The following is a 22,652-nucleotide window of genomic DNA, read 5'->3' as shown; positions in this document are numbered from 1 at the left end:
GTCCACTTGATAGTCACAAAAATTTACCCAGGGCTGACAGTCTTTAATAATACCTCGTCGGTGCCCATGTCAATCGATCTGTCGATGACGCAACGACTTCGCTTCGCCAATTTTCTTCCTTCTCTCGGCAAACAACGATTTTACGAAGACCGAATAGTCGATACAATTCACATTGACTATTTTCTTCTACCCTCGAAACGCTAGATTATTTATTTATCTATTTTATTCCTTGTCTCTGATTTCGATATGCTTGATCGCTCGCGGCTGACGGAGTAAATTGGAATTTAGCGAGATAGAATTTTTAAGAGAAACTCGAGTTTCTCTCTCGAAGAATCGCGTTGCCGAGTGCGGTACGAAAATTAAGAGGAAAGTTCTAAGGTTGAAATGCAAGGAGCGAGGAGCTGAGGGTGAAGAGCTTCGTGAAACCTATTTTCTTTTCCGTATAAACCGACCGACGATACGTACGAGAGCCTCCTTGATTTCCTTCTCTCTTTCCTTGCTTTTCTTTCTACGTTAAAAGGAAGAATTCGGAGCAATCTTTATTGGCAGGATTCCGGAACATCGAATTCTTTTATTTTGTTCCCGATCTTCGTTTAAATGTGATCATCGTAATATATTGAACCTTTATTTACGATGAAGTACGACCGAACGCTCTAATCGATCGCTCGTGCAAAAAAAAAAAAACATGCAACACTCACACGTACATACAAGAGATATATAATTTCCCTGTTGCAGTCAACTTTAATAAAATACGCGCGTTATGAATATAAAATATTTTATACAGAAAAAATATATATATTTATTCCTTAAAAGAGAGATAGCAGACACGAAATCACAGTAATATAATTCTGTTTAGTCTAAACTAAACGATTGTTAATGAAATGAAAAATAAAAAAAAGGAAACGCTACATAATCTACGATTATTATGATGATTTTATAATTGCTTATACATTTTGTATAATTATACATAAAGTGGATTAAATTTCATTAAAGTCGATTATGCGAGCGCGCGATAATATTTTTGTGTACACATCACGCGTGCGAAGTGTTGTAAAGTGACTGTCTCTTATTTCGTAGTGATTTCATAGGATGGAAAATATCTCGATATAAAATCATGACCCTTTCTTTAGATAATAAACGGCAAGAGCTGCGTCCCCTTCTCTTTCCATCCTCCGACGAATGCGCTTAAGATGCAAAGTTGTCACTTTTGTTTCAGCGAAGCGTTATGGAACGCAAACAATGTATACGTGCGGCAGATGCTATGCTTGAATTAACATCCCATTTTACTATCTTCATGCAGGATCTGCCGATATTCCGTGTCTTATTTTTGTGAGAAGATATGATTTAAAAAAAAAAAAAAAAAAACTTTTTACCGATCTTATCGAAAATGAAATTCTTTCCGCGATCTTATGAGTTACACTTATAACTATTTCGTAAAGTTTTAATTTCTTATGTCAGATTTTTTTTTAGCAACGTGAAATCGACTGTTTCTTAACGAAAAGAAATATCGAAAGTTCCGAGATACATAGTTTAAAGTAATTTCGTTCCGATACCGAGGATCTTTGCGATATTGCCTTTCCCCTTTTTGCCGTCGTGTCGCGTTAAAAAAAAGAACCTAAAAGGAATTTTATCGGTAGGATTTTCACGAGTTGATGGCTTACTTCGTTTTCGAGCGTGAGTTTAATGCAACCGATATTCTTGAGCGATATGTACTTGAGATCGCCTTAATACCGAGTTTATAATTGTTATGAGTCTGATGATCGCTTTAATACCGATTTTTTAGAACAATTAAAAGTCTAAAAAATGGCATTATAATTTTTTCTTTTGGTAATTGCGATTTTAAAATACACGAAATATATATTTCGGACGATAATTTATAGATATCAAAAAAAAAGAAAAGAAGCGTAAACGACAGGTTCATAGAAGGATACCATAGATTTATCTCGCAAGTAAAGCTAAATGATAGGAAAGCAGGAGTCGAGGGAACAAGAAAAGTATGAACGGCGGGGGCGTAAACTATGGCATCATGAAAACTTGAAAACTTTCTCGATTTTTATGATGCAATAACGGCTGCGATGCGTGTAGCATTCGCTTCGGCTTACTTCGTTCCCACTCAACATAAGGGAACTTTTATTAAAAATGCACGGCAAAGACTACAATTTCCCGTTGGTAATCTTCCGATTTGGCCGTCACGGTGTATAGAATAGCACTATCTCTCGAGGTTCTATATTAAAGGAAGAGCAACAAAACGAAACAGCTTTATCGGCTTTATCGGTCTTATCTTTTGACTCTTATTGCGTTAGTTTTGTATCTCGATTATATGATGATCGCGATGTGCGCGCGTAATCATTTTGAAGAGAAATCCTAGAGGATATAATTGCATTTTTTGTTTGATATTTCATTTAATTTAATTTATAAATGATTATTGCTTAAAAAAGAGACAGGCTTTATAATTATATTTACTCGATATTATTGGGAAAAATATTTATCCCAAGATTACTCCTATTTATTTTGCATTTGATGACGCGTCTACAATCCCATGCACATATACACGTATACAGAATAAAAATACAAAAAAAAAAAAAGAAAAAGAATTGTACACGGCGTGGAGTTCCCCCAGGAATAATTCCCACGAAAGAGTAAAACCTCCGGCTGAAGCAAGTGTGTTTCGCTGAATTACAGTCATCCGTTCCGCGTGCGCTCGCATGGGGAAAAATATTTTTGGTGTAGGATTGTGTGTAAATGTTGAATGAGAGAAAGAAGGACACGCGGGAAGACTCAAGCTTTGCGCGCGCAAAAGCGTAGACCTTAAACGCCCGCATTTTTCCTTCTATCTCGTGATCAAGAAATATTGGGACGATACCCGCCGCGATATTTCGTTGATATATGGCGTACGCGCGCTGCGTTACGCACCATGATTTATCGCCTCTGTAATATGCGTTTACATTTTGTCTCTACCTTGATAAATATTTGAGAGTCTTTTTCGGCATTTACGAATATATACCGCCTTCTGTTTTATGTGCCAAGTTGTTTTTATGTTATATATGTAAAATATAAAAGTAATTTATTATACATATATATATTTTATCATATTATCTATATAATCTATTATATTATCTATTTATCTTTAAGTAGATCAATAATAATATGTTAAAGAGTATCTTTTTATAACTTACTGGAGTAACATTATATCGAGACATTAATTATTGATTTGTAAATATAATATTGGCATGAATTCAATTTTTGATGTTACAATCAAATAGAGATTGCTTTTTTGTTGTTTTTTAATATTGAAACTTGAATTTATCGCAATTATATCAGAATCAATCTTGATAATATCGTAACTAGAATAACGAATGCATTTTATAGCAATTATTGTATTTTAATATGCAAAGACAAAACTTTTAACTATTTATTATATTAATAAGTATATAATATAATACAATAGAAGAAAATGATCTCAAATAGAACGATCAAAACTTAACTCAATTTAGTCGCAACATTTACTGAATTGCAATAATTTTTAAGGATTTTATCGATACTTTTTTTAGGGTACGCACATTACCATAATTTTAATGTAGCACGACAACCGCTTATCTTATCTCGAGACGAAATGGACTTTTGGGCTCTTTGTCTACAGTGGATTTGCCACAATTGTTCTGGCATACAAATGAGCTCTGACTTTAGCATTTTTTATGTCCGTGGCATGTTTTATATAATCCCCGGTCTTCCATTATGGTACTGTTATAATTTTGCATCACAGTCAGTGAATTTGCGCGTTCTGGTTAAAACGTAATCGTTATCATTAAGCTAGCCTTTTCCATTTTTGAGCGAGCGGCGAAATGGATTTATATCGCGTTCCATTAAGATTTTAACTAATTGCTTTATTATTTACTACACACATTGCGTATTTATAAATGAGCGATGAATGATGTAGGAGGCAACGAAAAAGCGCCGGATAACGAAATAGATTTCGTATATCTTTCAGCAGAATTTCTAGGCGAATTAATAAAATTTATGTCGCTCTTTTTACTCACACATTTGTTAGAAATTCCCATTTTCTCGTGAATATTCCACCCTTTTTTTCGCGATTATCAGCACGTTACATTGAAATAGTCCGCACGACTGTACGAGAAGGTAAGTTTTAATTCCGTTTTGCACGCGTAATGAACGTTAACACAATGGAGAGTAAACGGATCGAGGTAATCGGATTTAGCCAATTACTGCGTCCTATACCAAACTCTCGAACTTAATGTTGTTTCACCAGCGGGACATAGGGCCATATTCAGTTTTCTAACCAACTATGCAAAATTTAAAAAGAAACGATCTTACATTTTACATATAATTCTATATATTTCGTCGCGCCTTATCGAGTATTTCCGAATTTCGCGTGAAGCAAAATTATCTTTTGAAATTTGTTATTTTTTACCAAATTGAAAAACCAGCGTAAAATTTACCATTTAAAAGGGATCGATGCCAAAATCGACGCGATTTACAGGATATATCGTATTTTCGAAATAATCGCGTTTTCGGAAGGAAGACGAAATTTGCGTTCATCAGCGCGCATACGAAGCCGCAATTACATCGATTCTCATTAGGACGATTTGCGGCGAGGATCCGTGAAATTAGCCTCCGCGAAACATATCGACCTATCCGCCCCTCTCACCCCCGTCGTCCGATCCTCGACCTACAGCACGTCACGCATGACTACACCGCAAGATGCATCGGCGGAATGCATCGCGCCCGATCCACCCCCGTGATTCTTTCTCGTCTTCTCGCTTTCTGTCGCCGTATCCGTGACTGCACGCATACACACAAACACACGTCGGAGTCGGTTCTTTATTCCGCTCGGGCACGTATATCCGCGCGAGGAAAACGTGCGACGAAAAGAAAACGTGTCGCCGCGATGCCGGCAAATTCTGTCCCGCGCACGTCGTTCGCGTAACGGCTCTTACACGATGGCGGAAAAACACGGGACAAAATATCTGATATGTGGCCGAACCGAGTTAGCACCGTCGCGTTGGATGAAATGTATTTTTCATTTCGTACACGAACACGGTTATTATCACGATGGACCTTGCCGTCGATGGAAGACGTTCGGTAGAGGAACCTGTTCCGCGAATAACTTTTAATTATCCTGCGTAGCTATATTGCATATAAAAAGACAATGAATTTGGTTTATTATTGCAACAATTGCGCTATATTGTACGCACATATTTATGTGATATTAAAAAATTTATTATAGTATTATATTATAAAAGTTTTATATGCATTACAGCTACACAAGAGAATTGAAAATTATTAAATGATTTAATAATTATACTGATATTTGATAATGATACTGATGTAATTTAAGTTATGTAAATTTAGGTTTTATGTTAAAAAAATACGAGAAAACAATCTTTATTATTACAATATTAAAAATTGAGTTTACACAATATTATATTATCCATAATTAACGTCTCGATATTATGTTATTGAAATAATTTATAAAGCTATTTTAGCTATTTTAGCTATTTTATTTATTAAAGTTATTTTAATATACACTATTATTGATTTACTATTTCCAAATAATATATATACAATAGATTATTAATATTTTTTGTGATATAATATATAAATACTAGAGATAATATGCTTTTGTCATAAATTAGCGCAACGATATAAACTTTTCACACAACTGCGTTTATTATGCATACCAGGAGTATTAAGTTTTTCTTTGACCGTGTTCAACAATGGGATGGTCAACTGTGAACGATGATCCCTTGTGCATATAATCCGCTACACATCGTGGACTCAGGTGTGTGTAGGCGAAATACAGGATACTCGTGCATACACAACTACGCGCGAATCTCGCGTACATATATAGCGATATTTCATTAGGCGGATCGGGTGGCAAATGCTTTTATTAAAAAGTACGAACTCATCCTGTAAAAAAATCGCGGTGGATTTATAGTCGAGAAAATCGAGGAAAATTCCTGATCACCTCGCTCGCATTTTCACATCTTTTCATTCGCAGCCGTAATCGCGATACGCCCCGCAATATACTTAGAACTCTACGCGGGTTTAAAAAAAAAATTTTTTTATCTCGAACGAGAGTTTTGCCGCATTATCTTTGCCACAATCTCCGTGATTTAATCGTGTAGCAAACTTTTAATCTAGAATAATCTCTCTTAGACCGCGAAATCTATCTATTATTCCCTCTTCTTGACTCTTTCTATTTAGCTTATTTTTATTTATTCTTAGTTATATATAATTACATAATATATTATATATAATTTAACTATCTTTTTTATTTATTAAATATTTTTAATTTATGAGTATTTTTATATAACTATTTTAAAATAAAAATGGATATATGTGCGAATATAAATATAATTTAAATTTAACTATATATATAAAATTAAGCTTTAGTTTTGACAAATGCGGCAAATTTTGGGACGAGAATCCTAATTGTAATTTTATATTGCCGTGTAATACAGAAAGTATTTAAAACACACGTAAAAATACGAAGACATAGATATCAAGCATATAAAATTATAGATTTTTCTCTTAAATTTTGTCGCTAATTATCATATTAAATTGATTTTATGAATTTTTAAACTTGTTTATTTTATAATTTTTTAATATTTTTCTTGCCATTATATCTTTATTAAAATAATGTTTTACTTTTTATTATATTAACTGTTATTTATGTTTAATTAACGAAAACTAGATGAGCAAGAACTATAAATGAACAAGAAATTTTTTTTATTCTTTTCACTTTAATAATTCCCTTGTCGTGCTGTTATTTCGTTGCTCGGTTTTTACACTTTGTTGTTACAGCAGAGGAGCTATGAAAAGCTCTTCGCTTAGGTCGAAACTCTCTGATTATTATGAATTCATTTGAATTTTGCGTCGCCGGCAGTCATGTTTTGTCGTTACCCTTTTTTACCCCGTTCGTCCATGCGTCAGGATGCATTTTGATGCGGCGCAACGTTGCATCCGTCGCTGCGGAAATATTAGTGGCGACACGCTGCGACGCGCATAAATATAGCGCATATTATTCGTTGGATATTAAAAAGAAATTTCCTTAAAACGCAAACTCAGAAAGTTAGCGACTTGTAGAAAAACATTCTTTGCCGTTAGATTTTTTAACTTTTTTTTCCTTCCTCTTCTCTCTTTTTTTTTTCTCTCTCTTTCTCTCAGTGCACGTAATGAAGATTTTATGAAATTCATGTATATTCTTGGCATTCATGTATAATTTCTTATATAATTTTTCATGCAATTTTACACGTAATTATTCTGTCGAAAAAAAAGGCAACCTTGTAACGCGTGATATGGCGAACGCTTCGCGCATGGAAAGGTACGATATGAAGCCAGTTTGTTTAATTATGAATAACCATGAGTATATGAGCGTTTTATGCTGCGTCGTGCGATAATTTGAGTGCCCGATATAGTTGAAGTGTCGCAATTAGCTTTACCATGATGCAAGTCATCGAATTAATGGCGATTAAATAACTTGCGATTACAGTTAATTGCGGACAGTTAAAGGAATACATTAAAATTGATACGATCATATACATATAATGCGTGAAAAACAGTGTACATATATACATATATGTATATTTATATTGTAATATGTTTACTCTTCGTTATATTTTTACAGTTGATAAAAATTTAAATATTATATATAAATGGTATATTTATATTATACACAAAGGAAAAAAAAATTAATTGCGAGATAAATACAATTAAATTATTTAACTAGACTCGGAAGTAATATCTGCATATTGCATTCCAATAGAAATGGCTGTATATAAAATTGTATATATATATATACGATTGTTATATAGCCATGATCGACGGTGAATTGGATTTTGTTGGAATAGGTGTATTCTGTTGATAAATCAATTACGTGATATTTATCGCGGATCATCGTTCAATTACGCTCGTGCAATCGCATTGCTCGCAAATTTACAATTACGACGAGGAGAAGCGAGTATAAATACACTCTGTGGCGATCTGTTTGTGAACCGAATTTGTTTACCGCGTAATCGCACGACCTCGTCTACTTATTGTCGGGTTACCGATCGATCGCGCGATATCGATGTCCGTGACCCATCGCATTAACGTAATGGCGTAATCGATCGACATATAGCGCGTTGGCGAGTGGATTTTATTTCGATGATATTTTACCGTCGACGAAATACACGAAATCCAATAATAGCGATGGCTAAAATAAAATATAACACAAGATTTTCCCAAATCTTTAAATAATACCAAAAGATTAAACACACATATTACATAATTATCTCATAATACAAATTAAAAACTACTCATATAATTATAAAAGTATTTTTTATATAAGACTCGAAGGATATACTGAATTTTGAAATATTCAAAAATACAGTCGAGCAGTTTCTACATGAATAATTCTAGAATAATTGATTTTTTGATAATATATATATACGATTGTTATATTAATTGTACTGACAATTAATTATTTAATTCAATTAATTTGTGACTTATTTGAAGTTTGATGGAAAGGGACAGTAAAGTGTCCCAATGAAATTTGAACAGTCACGTTTCTGTGCGTTGCGGTGAAATTTTATCGGAAAAATATTTTTTCCATGAAATCGTTAGAGAGCGCGCATTCTTTTTCCCCCTTTTCTAGATCCAATAGTCTCTCCGTCCAGCGACATTCTCCAGATTTTTACTTCTTTTGCTTCCGAACCATCGATCGACCGTCCATCTCGTTGCCATCGACGGTGAGAGCACCGTAATTCTCGTTGGAGCTGCAATTTCTCTTGTTCCGGAAACATTTAAATCTAACCCAGCTCTCCTCTTTTTTTTTTTTGTAATACTCCCCGCTTGTCGTCGTTATGAATATTCTCACCTGCCTGGTGCCGACCACACGTACATGTTCACATATGAATGTGTGTGTCCGACGCCACCGTCGCCTCTGACGTATGCATTTGCGCGCAATATTTTGACAGTGTTTTATTTCTGTTTGTTTGTTTGTTTCATTTAATTTCAGTATCACACACGACCACGTCTCCCATTTCTCGTTGCAATTGCGTAATTCGCGGCGGACGCTTCAAATCTCATTAAATGGCGTATTGCATTAAACATTTGTCTGGACGCGCGCATTCGCATATTCTCTCGTGCGAACTATCATATGTAATACTTTAAACTTGGAATTCAACTACTATCTAAAGCCCACTTTAGACGATTTATAATCTGCGACACAATTCGAGATGGAATTCTATTTCTAAATTTTTATGCATCGTGCAATAATACAAAAAATATATTTGAAAAAAATAAGATACACACATATACACAATATATATATCACACATTAATATATTCATTAAGATATGCGACACGTCAAATTATGAATTTTTGTCTTAAATTGTATTGCAAGTTCCAGATCGTCTAAAACGGGCTTAAAACTTGCCACTATAAGATATTACTATTATACATACTAAAAGAAGGATAAGTGACGCGATGTTCTTCAATTATTCTTTTTGTCGCAAAGATCTTGCAACATCCTCTCTAGTTTCGAAGACAATCTCAAGTGTAGAACTGAGAACAGACGGAATATCATAGAACGCGAGTTCGAGATGATAGATCACAATTTGATGAAGCAAATGCATACGAAACTTTTCTGTCTTTAACGGAAAGCATAGTATTATGCGAGGTCGATATCGATTCTATATATTTGAATGGATGTTACATCGAACTACTGATGTATATTCAAATGTAAATAAATCATTTATGTATATCCGAACGGAAAGCATATTCGATGAAGAGAAAGTCGTTCTAGAAATTTATACGATATTGCTGCATTTTGTTGTCGTATGTCCATGAAGGGAACGTATGCATTTGCGGAGGAATTCTCGGGATTAGTAAATTATTTGTTTCTCGTAAGTATTGGTACAGGAAATATCGATCCGTAGGCAAATCTGTTTTACGTGAAACGGAACTGTTATTATTTACGAAATTACATCAATTCGCTAAAAAGCCAATAAAAACTTTTTAATCAGTATTCTACTTTTTTCGTAACTGGTAAACTTTTCTTTAAAACAGATAATATAGAATCTATGCTTTTTAAAAACTGTGAAAAGTTCAGAATAGCTGACTTCAATAAGCGGTTATTACTAACTTCGGCAGAAAGCGGAGAGATAGATGGACAAATAATAGAAAACAGAGAGAATAAAACGCCGGATTTATTTTCAGAAATAACGTAGATATGAATCAAAATATAAATAGATATTACATTTAAATTTTAATTTATTTTTAAAACATATATATATATATATATATATATATAATCTTCTTTTTTTTAAATCTATTATTACGACCAGTAGATTAATTATTATATAAAGAAACACACAAAATGTCACTCGCGTAATCGCGAAATTCGGTTAAAGGATCTAAGTTCGCGACATACTTTCGCGGGGACAGCTCTTTTTTTTTTACATACAGCAAAACTTGGGCGAATAGTTCGCGTTTCGATAACATGAATGTCCTCTCTTCTCTCGCTCTTCCACCCCCGTAAAATCGGTACGGGGGAACATGTGCACCTGTACCTGCAGCTGTCGCACTTTGGAAGGAGATTCGAATAAGTTTTTTGAGAGCGAAAGAGACGGTTGGAGTGAAGAGGAAAGCGAATCGAACGCGCGTATGTCCTATCCTTTACCGAAGTGCCAGATATAAAAGCGAGGTAGAGGGTAGTGGCTCGTAAAGTCCGAACTCCGGCGAATATCCCGACTGTGATTCAACGAAAGAACGTCTTTCTTATTATTACTTAAAAGCCGAACCGTATGCTATCCACTATCCGCCGGACTCTGCGCAGATCAATTTTTTATTTCGGGGCATCTGCGTTTATAAATAGCTACACGGACAGCGGGTAGCTAGAATGAAAGATGATTCAGATACAAAGACGTCTTATATAACGTCCCACTTAACACTCAATGAAAGCAAACGTCTAATGAAATAGCAACTCGATAAAATAAAGCTAATAAAATCACATATATTTGCAATATATATTTATTTCATCAAATATTTGATCGAAGAATCAAGAAGCATAAGGATTAAATAAATTCATGATTTATTGTGTCAATATTAAATAAATCCGTATCTTCTAAATAAATCTTCCGCACTACTTTATCACATTTTTACATCGTTGGCTATACATATAGCCCATCATCTGAATGTGGGTTAAATCAGTCCTTTGATGCGCATAATTCTCGGAAAAAAAAATTCTCGACGCCGTAAATCGAGCGTATCCGATAGATTGTAAACGCGACGCGTTCACATGCCTCCCTTGTAATGCGCGCACCGCCCTTCTCATATTCCGAGCCATGATCGACGGTGAATTGGATTTTGTTGGAATAGGTGTATTCTGTTGATAAATCAATTACGTGATATTTATCGCGGATCATCGTTCAATTACGCTCGTGCAATCGCATTGCTCGCAAATTTACAATTACGACGAGGAGAAGCGAGTATAAATACACTCTGTGGCGATCTGTTTGTGAACCGAATTTGTTTACCGCGTAATCGCACGACCTCGTCTACTTATTGTCGGGTTACCGATCGATCGCGCGATATCGATGTCCGTGACCCATCGCATTAACGTAATGGCGTAATCGATCGACATATAGCGCGTTGGCGAGTGGATTTTATTTCGATGATATTTTACCGTCGACGAAATACACGAAATCCAATAATAGCGATGGCTAAAATAAAATATAACACAAGATTTTCCCAAATCTTTAAATAATACCAAAAGATTAAACACACATATTACATAATTATCTCATAATACAAATTAAAAACTACTCATATAATTATAAAAGTATTTTTTATATAAGACTCGAAGGATATACTGAATTTTCGTATATGCGCGAAATATACATATATTCTTCCAATTTCGAATTCAGAATCGTCTCCTGCTTTCTCGAATCGATAATAATATTATTACGTAAATTTACGTACATCGATTTTAAATTGCTACAGAGCGCGGGTATATCAAAGTCAAATATTGCATCTTCATCTAACTATTAAAATGAATATTTTCCAACGTAAATCCAGCATTATATTATACGTCACTGCTCCAATCAATTCCATAGATGCGATTGACGTGAATTTTGCAAAGCCATTACAAATTTACAATGCTGCGTGCTAACGCCGGGAACAGCCGTCACCACATATCGGTCTGCAACGTCATCGCTTATACTATAACTCTACTGACGTGCATTTTAATTATACTGCACCATTATAGTACACTAGCGTGTATTACATTGCTATTTTCCCGCCATATTCATTCAATATTCGCGTTATTCCTTTATATAAACAGAATTTTCATTGTTATATAAACGTAATTTTGAGGCATTTTCATTATTACAATCATATTATTTACCATCATTATGTTATATACTTATTACACATTATTTAAATATTTAAAATTATGTCAACTCTATAAAATAATAAGAGCTGTAACTTTGAAAGTAATACGATGATTCAATAATAATACATTGTTATAAACGTCGAAACTTGCGGGAAATGCTCGGGCGTCAATGTGCGGCATCGAGATTCATGTATAATTAATTACGAGCCAGGTTAATTACCGATAACCGCGCGTGTGCGGAGATGAATATTATATCCGTCTCGAGCGCAACAAATCAATTCGGAATTCGTGTTCTTCTTCAATGATGCGCTCGATTATGCGTAATGGAATCGATATCGTCAATATCGCTGCTCGCAGCAGTATATATGCCGTTACAAGCGCAGACGTGACTGCATCTGCTTGCACAGTCACGAAGTGCTTCGTGACTTTGTCCGGCAGACACGCGACGTTCGTGGTACCCGCAAAATTTACGTTTCCCGATTTATCGATTGATATTTCTTCCCCATGCTGTAGTATCATCGGCAAACCGACATCGTTACTACAGCATCCAAAGCTACGTTATTATACTAAATTTTGAAACATTCGAAAATACGGTCGAGCCAATTCCTACATGAATAATTCTAGAATAATTGATTTTTTGATATTATAATCTTACTGCTATTGAATTTTGCATGAAGGAAAAAAAAAACGATATATGCATTTCTCAAACAATTTATTTTTCGAAATATATATACACTGCCAAACAATTTTCATGCGAAGTTCAATAGCAATAAGATTATAATATGAAAAAATCAATTATTCTAGAATTATTCATGTAGGAATTGGCTCGACCGTATTTTCGAATGTTTCAAAATTTAGTATAATAACGTAGCTTTGGATGCTGTAGTAACGATGTCGGTTTGCCGATGATACTACAGCATGGGGAAGAAATATCAATCGATAAATCGGGAAACGTAAATTTTGCGGGTACCACGAACGTCGCGTGTCTGCCGGACAAAGTCACGAAGCACTTCGTGACTGTGCAAGCAGATGCAGTCACGTCTGCGCTTGTAACGGCATATATACTGCTGCGAGCAGCGATATTGACGATATCGATTCCATTACGCATAATCGAGCGCATCATTGAAGAAGAACACGAATTCCGAATTGATTTGTTGCGCTCGAGACGGATATAATATTCATCTCCGCACACGCGCGGTTATCGGTAATTAACCTGGCTCGTAATTAATTATACATGAATCTCGATGCCGCACATTGACGCCCGAGCATTTCCCGCAAGTTTCGACGTTTATAACAATGTATTATTATTGAATCATCGTATTACTTTCAAAGTTACAGCTCTTATTATTTTATAGAGTTGACATAATTTTAAATATTTAAATAATGTGTAATAAGTATATAACATAATGATGGTAAATAATATGATTGTAATAATGAAAATGCCTCAAAATTACGTTTATATAACAATGAAAATTCTGTTTATATAAAGGAATAACGCGAATATTGAATGAATATGGCGGGAAAATAGCAATGTAATACACGCTAGTGTACTATAATGGTGCAGTATAATTAAAATGCACGTCAGTAGAGTTATAGTATAAGCGATGACGTTGCAGACCGATATGTGGTGACGGCTGTTCCCGGCGTTAGCACGCAGCATTGTAAATTTGTAATGGCTTTGCAAAATTCACGTCAATCGCATCTATGGAATTGATTGGAGCAGTGACGTATAATATAATGCTGGATTTACGTTGGAAAATATTCATTTTAATAGTTAGATGAAGATGCAATATTTGACTTTGATATACCCGCGCTCTGTAGCAATTTAAAATCGATGTACGTAAATTTACGTAATAATATTATTATCGATTCGAGAAAGCAGGAGACGATTCTGAATTCGAAATTGGAAGAATATATGTATATTTCGCGCATATACGTATAGACCGTTTACCGATCTCTTCACAATATATGAACTATTTTATGTATGCCGTATAATTTTCATATGCAATTCTTTTTTTTTTTTATATTAATCTTTTACAATTTTTTCGATTATTATAAAGATTATAAATTTTAAATTTATTAGGTGTATATATGCTAAAAGCAGAAAACTTAGATAACATTCTATTTGAACAGCATTCAGCGAACGCATCGATAATACATGCATGATTAATTAAAATACCTATCGGGAGAGCACGAGGAGTGTGTATGTGTGCGCGGAAGAGCTCTCGGTGTGCGCGTGTGTGTGTATAATGTAAAGGCCATGCGGGTTGAATCGCCGAAATCGATTTGATTACGACGAATTTGATCGAATGCAAATTAACGCGCTCGCGTATCGGAGCTATTCGGGGAAGCTTGATCCTCCGGCGGCCGGTTTTCGAGATTTCACCTCGATTCCCGATTCCACTTCCCTCTCTCTTTCTCTTTGTTGAATTGCGATCGGCGGTCAATGAAACTACGCTGTGATGCGTATAATTTTGCCAAGTCGAAACTGTGTTGCCGAGCTGAGTAAAGATGGGATCAGAGTTTGAGAGATAAAGAGAAAAAAATGGAAAATTTAGACGGCTAAAGAAACATTTATTTTGTTCTAGAATCAAGTAAAACATAAAATTCGAAATTTATATAGTATCATTATTTATTTATTGCACTTAATATTCACGAAATGATTACAATTGTCATTCTTTTTTTCTTTTCTTTTTATTTACTAAATAAAAATAAATCAAAATACCATTTGAATTACTTCACGATTCTTGTACTAATATCTACGTTATTTTTTAATATATATTAATAGGAATAGATATATCATACATATTAATCAAATATTGTATTAATTGCTGAGGATTAAACGCTTCCGATTACAATTCTATTTAAATATGAAAAGAAATTTTTTGTAAACATCTTGTATATATATAAATTGGACAAAATATAAAACACTGATTTTCTTTATTATTTACATGAATATCAATATAATATTGATAGCAATCATTCCCTTTGCGCAGTTTCTCCACTAGTGTGACACGATATAATTTCAAGATTGATTATATTTACTACGAGATTAATTTTATGATACATAAGAATGCAATGAATATATAAATATTTTATTATTTATTATTATGAATGATCTTAGTTTGCAAAGAAAAATCTTGCAAAGCTTCGAGAGAGGTTATATAATAAAATACAATAAAAAATATGAATCTGTTAGAGAGATGGAGAAATAATAAAGAGGGAAAAGGAGAAAAAGGAAGAAGCGGCAACGAGGAGAAAGAGTTAGGGAACAAGAGAGACCTTTTTTAATCTGTCGATACTCACTCCGCGACAAATTACTGCAGTACCCTCGCTTCCGAGGAAATCGTGAGGCAGTTTTACCATTTATCGTCGATAATTACCGCAGCTGCGCGCGGCCGCAGTATTTTTACTTTCGACGCTAATCGAGTTAATTATCACCAGCCGTTTCACTCGCATTACCGTTTCCCGCGAGATACATTTCACACAGCTAACATTTACGAAAATAATTCATAAATTTTAAAATAGCTTCTCATTATTGATTACTTTAAAAATATAAATATAAATTTGTTTCTAATATGTCGCAAAAGTACATTTGCAGTAACGAAGTGTTTATTATTTAATTAGAAAAACAATTTTGTGATTCTATATGTATATATATATGATTAATGGAACTTTCTAGTACGTATATTTTTTTATTTATTAATTTTCCGAATTATATATAATATATAATTTATTAAATTAATTAAAATAGAATTGTAAATATATTATAATAATTTACACACATACACACAATGTGCCAGATTTTCATAATCTGGTCTAGTAGAATACGTGCAATTGAACAAGATTGCAGTTTGATGAGAGAAATCGTCCCACGGAAATGTGATAGCCACCGTGTTACACGTGCTCGGATATTTATTGCACTTTGATGCATGAAGTGCAACGCATCGAACGTAACATATTGATTTGGCGTCACGTCCCTCTGCTGTCAACAAGTAATCACCATTTGACGTATGGCACCGATTTTCATGGCCGCGGCAAAACTCGTTTTTCCATCGGTAGATCGTGCCGATTGATCCCTGTTGAGCTTCGTTGAACCTAATCGATCTTGATGGTTTCAAGTGGTAACAGAAAGTAAAAAGGCAAACAATTCGCGCGGTAGAAGAACATGATATGTCACAATTCGTGCCAAATAGCCGTTCGGTAATTCATCCTCTTCCTATTCGAAAAAAAATGTATATTCTATAATAAATATTTATTAAAATAAAATTTAAAATTTACTTAAATAATATATTTGCGCGAAGTGTTTCACCTCTTATTCGAACGAGATTTATCGCCCTTAATTCCGGCAAATGTATATTAAATAGAAACGTGAAGAAACGTATGGTGCCGTGAACTGATGGCGGCGGGAAATGTAGAAAAATTTTCAATCGTAAGTTGAATTTTAGATCGCGGCTTGTAAAATTCGACCGTGCACCGACGATATTTATTACGATATATTTTACCGCACCGACCGTATCTTAGGATGAAAGAAAAGCTCTCAACGCCGGCGACACGACGCCAAGTCGCGCGAATTCGTGGACTAAAGCGCGATTTTTATAGCTGAGCTATCGCTGTTTCTGTCATGATGAAATATCACGGCGGAAAAACTTCTGGTACAAATGCTTAAAGCGATCGTAATGGCATACTTGGGTAGGTTTTCAGAATATAATCGGCTTTTTTCGAATTGTTAATATAATATGAGTATACTCCGTGCGCTATATGGCGTATTTCCGGTTTCAATTGTTCATAAGAAATATCTCGTAGCAAATTATTTAATAAAAATTAATGATATCTCGATAGCTTTCGCGATCTATATAATAGATATATATCTTCAATCAATATTTTAGCATTTATTATGTTTTATAAAAACATTTCACATTACACTGTCCTTTTAAGGAGAGAAATAATTCATAAGAATTAATTCATTCCATATAGCTTCAGTTATATTTCAGATAATTTATTTATTAGTTAAAAGCTCTCTGTAATATATAAGCAATTATATATCAACAATGGTAAACACAAATAGCAAAACAAATAACACGAGACAAAGTTTCGAGAGATTATCATTGATACATTCTTGATGTCTAACCGAAAGCCACTGTTTCATCGTAAAGTCCGGTTGCTCTAACGAAAGCTCTCAAAAGCGACGAGAGGACGGCATACCGGAAACTCGCGGTTTGCCAGATCGTGGCGTAAAAGGCAATTTTCGCGACTGCTTCTCTCACTTCCTTCGGTATCGACTCGATATCTGGATATTCGGCGACACAATGGCAGCTGCACACACGTAGATATCACGATCTCGCAGATACAATCGCACGAAAAGCCGCATACGGACGGACGCGTCTCCCTTTTTGTTCCTCTTTCTGCACGGACGGATGATGGAGCTTCGACGGAAAGAGGAGAATCTGGAAAAATATCACGGCCGCGAGATCAAACGGAATGGACGGCTCGCTTCTCATCCCCCGTTACTTCTATCTCCGGGGCCGCTGGAGAAAAAGACAGATGGTTGGGCTGAAAGAGAGACCGGACGCGAGACGGAGATAGAGAAAGGGAGCGAAGGAGGGACGTTTTCAATCTATAAATATAAACCATCGCGCCAATTCCAGCTGCTTTCTGTTGCCTGTATTGGATGCCAATTCCGTCTACGGACTATATAGTGACTGCGATTTTCGTCCGCACGTTTTCTCGGTACTGTCCTTTTGCGCGTCCAGTCGTCTATCGACTTTGTTATCGTTCAACTAGAGCGAGAGGGCGGTTAGGTGATCTCTCGCACTGCATTCTTCGATTCTTTTTTCAGAAGCTCTTTCTGAAAGTTGACACCTTTTTCACCTTTCGGAAGAAGTCCCGGGGATAAAACCATAATACCGTGTGAAGAGTAAAATTGGCGAGAGGACAAATCGCGTTATTTTGAAATTAAAAGCTGAATTTAATATACCTTAAAATATTTTTTTTGTTTTAATATGTTATCAATAAATTTATGGATTTATTATCGAAAAAATATATGATTCGCTTTGAGAATAAGATTTAAAATTTGTTAAGAATTTAATTTCTAACAATATTATCCTTTTTTATTTGTTGCTATATAATAATTATATACCATTATATTGTTCTATCGTATTAATATTATAAGATTGTCGGGATTTTCTAATTTTATATTATACTATTTGACGTGAAATGTGATAAATCTAATGCGTAAAAATGACATTATTACTGTCAGATTTATCTAGATATACGTTTGTACTTTTTTATCATATTTCCTTCTTATTTTTCACAAATTCAATCATATTGCCATCTCTTTGATTGAGATATACAAATATAAATTTTTTGCGCCGATGGGACGACAGCTGCGCTCTATTCCCTTTATTGGATGTCGATATCGACTGGGAATTCTCGCGGCGCGGTTTTCTCTCCGGACTTCACTTGCATTCCATCGAAACTTTCTTATCTTTCGAAGTGTTCGATGTCACACATGCGTGATAACGCGATGCGATGCACAAACGGAGTCTAAAGTTAGGTTTTTCGCGAAAGTATTCGAGATAAGACTCAGCTTCGTATTGAAAACTTTTACATATATTTATTGCAACAAAAAATCAATATTGCAAGTCTCTATTTCACCCTCCTTTTTGCGATTTTTTTTCTCTTTTCAATCATTATTAAATAAAAATCTTGCCGGAAATAAAGAAACGTATGTAGTCAAATCTTTTCTTTGCTCATTCTCTTTTTTTTACTATCTAAACATCTCGAATGTGCACAAGTAAACTGTAACGAAAATTCGAGCCATTCTTTTGTCGAAAACGCTAACAAGAAGTGGAAAATCTCGTATTTTTATTCTTCGCCTTCTCTCTGCTCATCCTCCTTCACAAATTCGTGAAAGACAGCGAAGCTTCGTTTCTCGCGTCTTCACTGATTCCTAGTTTCTCCACTTGGGTGAGCGCACTCGTTTCAACGAGAAGAAAAAATATCTGGCAAAGGAGAGAAATACAGATTCGGCTCGGAACTTCCTGCAGGCTACGGTGCTAATTGAACCTTAAATCCGACGATTAGCTGCACCGAGCATGTAACTGTGAACGCCCGTAGGATATGCGATAGCTAACATTAATTTAATTAAATCCTGCTATCATGCACCAAGAATATCATGACTGCGAAAAGCTTGAGAAATCCGCAAGCTTGCGTGGCAACTCTTGCGCAGGGATTGAAATCGGTGTGATTTCTATTAGCGAGATTCTCCGTAAATGTTGCCACGATGAAATGCGTACATCTTACAACATGGCGTTTTCGTTATCGCGAATAAAACTGTAGGAATTATTTTTGTTTATGTGCGTATATATAATTATAAAATATTTTTATTATATTAATAGAAATATATATATATATGTTATATATTTGTTTACCATTGAGAGATTATATCGAGTTTCAATTTCGGCTTTTGAGATTCTAGTGATGCGTGCTCTACGGAAATCTTGTATTAACCGCCCAGAAAGCTCGCCCCTTTTAATTGAATGCTTAATATTTAACGCTGACCGTATTTGTAACGGCCCATGAGACCGAGCGATTTAATTTTTTAGAGCCAAGGTTTAAGAGGGGCTTACGTGGCATCTCTCAGTTGGATTAAATGGCTACGAGCACGCCAGAAGATCCTCAAATCTCGGTTTTAAGGAATAATTTATTTGTATCCTGTAGCTGTCATATAATTATTAATCGCTATCATATGCGTGTAATATTGTATAATGTATATCTTTTCCTAGAAATATTTAAAAATATTTTTAAATATTCCATTTTGTTGTCCACAATACCTCTCTGAATGGATTTTAGAAAATTAAAGATAATAAAATTAGAAGGAACATTGAAGCGTGCGTAGCTCAAAATTTTATAATAATATAAACGCAAAATAAATATGCGTTTTTATGAAAAATAATTTTTGTCTTCCGACATATCAAAATATAATATAAAATATCGTACATATAAAAATCTTCAAGTAGAAAGTACAGAATAAAAAAAATAAATTTTATGATTTTTTATATAATTCCAGTAGATTGTACTTTTAGCGTTACGTGAAACTCGGAGTGCATTTCTGTTTCAAATTTCGCCGAACATTAAGAAGATGAAGTCGTTCCATTAACATTGACGGAGCTTGTCGATTGATGTTTACAAATGAATCCTTTCGAGGACAAAGCAAGCTGCTACAGGTAACCTGTATTGAAATCACAGCGAGATTAGATTATTTCGGATTAAAATTGCAGCGAGATTGGATTATTGCGAACGAGGCGCATTTTTCACGACGAACGTACCGCGACCTTATTCCACGATGGAAAAGCGTCGCGACGCGGCGCGTTTGCAGCGCTTGAGAAATAAGAGGCGAGAGCACGGGAATTCTTTTCGATAACGACCGCAATTTAGGCCGATAAAGGGAATCGACGAAGACCGCGCTTTATCTCGGTGTCTTCCCGTTCGGCGGTAATCAGTGTTTGTCAAACTGTCGTCGTGAAACGCCGCAGTGCCGGTGACTGCTCCTACGGGAGCCCCCTATATAACGAGGGGAAGAATATAAATTCTGCGCGATTTGTATGTCACCAAGAGCATATCCAGCGTATGAGATGAAAAAGGATTAAACTAATGGCTCCCGCGTGAACGCGCGATTTTTTTCTTAAAATTAAAATGTAAATAAACGCTCGAAATTAATTTTTACGTTTTTCGTTGCACAATTGTGTGTGTGTCGTGTCTTGTATTAGTGTTGTACAATGCACGTATTTTATGCCTAATTTACAGGATATTGTACGAATATGATATTGTTGCATACGTTTATATCGAATGGTAATAGCAGAAATAATTTCTCTATTCTTAAATGTTAAATTACAACATTTAATTATGAGAATCTATTCTTTGCGACTCAACACACACGATTGCATTTCAAACTCGTGTAAGCTTTTGAAAATGTTGCCGCTCGTGCTTGACAAATCAATTTTACGAATTTGTAATTTTCTTATAGATCCGGTTGTTATTAATTGAGATATTGAATATATTATAAATAATAATAAATTCTCTGTAGGATTTCTATATAATAAATATTTGCTTAAGGGCTCCTTGGACTCAAAATCCATCGCTAACCACATTTCGCCTCAGCGCGAGGAGGAAACTTGCTTGCCATCGCTTGCGCTAATCCGATTTTTCCGTCTCGCCGAAAATTTAGCGGCGCACGAGGAGAGAGAGGAATCGTCGTCTTCTTCCCGCGTTAATCGATTTCTATTAGCAGGAAAAGCCACGAGACTGCCGTCGCTTCCGTCGCTGTTAATGATAATCTACGCGATAACGCCAGGAAAGTGTCTCTAAAGCTTCATTTGAGTTTCGGTTGCACGACGTTTATCTTGCCGGGATATCCGATACCGCTTTCAGATATCTGACTTGCTGTAGATACCTTTTACCGCCGCGCCCTGGTGACATCGATTATCGAGATTCGAAGAGCTCGCGAAGAGAACACAATTAAATCGATTGCCACGCGTAATCAGGGATTGATCGCGTGTGACCAGAGACTTATGACTATAACGGAGGATCGATGAGACTAAAATTCTGTAGTAGATTTATATATTATTGTGTTGTTTTCGATTAACAAGATAGATTAATGAATGAAGAAAACTGCTTTCGAACTTTAATCATTAAAGTAATAACAATTTGATAATGTCTGAATAACATATTATTTATTAAATTGTATTATAATTAAAAATAGACACACACTAAATTTGTGCGAGATAATTGTAAAAAATCGTATGGATATCGTAATATAAAATATAGGATATTTTTATGAGATTAGTATTCGTTAAAATTCTTTAATATGAAGAATTTTTTTAAACGTGTTTTTTTAAGCGACCTATATTTACTCTATCGACAAATTCTCAACTTTGCTTCGGGATGTTAGTTAAAATATATCGGCTTTTATTACATCAGATTTAGATAATTACGTGCTGGCGATATCAATAAATGGACTAAATGCCAGACACAAACTAGGAGAAAAGAATATTTATAGAAACGATTATGAAACACCCTAATTAGTCGACACCGCGGAGAAATAGGCGAGAGGAGGGAGACAAAGTGTAATTACAAATTGAGCGTTGTTACACGCCCGACATGTGGGCGAGCGTAGAAAATACAGGTAATTAACGCATCCGCTTGAATTCGCAAAAGCGATCAAAGGGGGAGGGAGAATAGGGGGGGAGGGGGA

At 35.0% G+C, this 22,652-nt stretch overlaps 1 protein-coding gene across 3 annotated transcripts in view; it reads left to right on the top strand.

Moving 5' to 3' along the window:
* LOC115241722 overlaps nucleotides 1–22,652 on the top strand; it is a 105,520-nt gene that overhangs the window by 54,285 nt on the left and 28,583 nt on the right. The gene's annotated exons all lie outside the window — the stretch shown is intronic.

This window comes from Formica exsecta, unplaced genomic scaffold (assembly GCF_003651465.1).
Source record: "Formica exsecta isolate Colony F162 unplaced genomic scaffold, ASM365146v1 scaffold51, whole genome shotgun sequence".
Classification (NCBI taxonomy): Eukaryota; Metazoa; Arthropoda; class Insecta; order Hymenoptera; family Formicidae; genus Formica; species Formica exsecta.
This window is presented reverse-complemented; position numbering and strand designations above follow the sequence as displayed.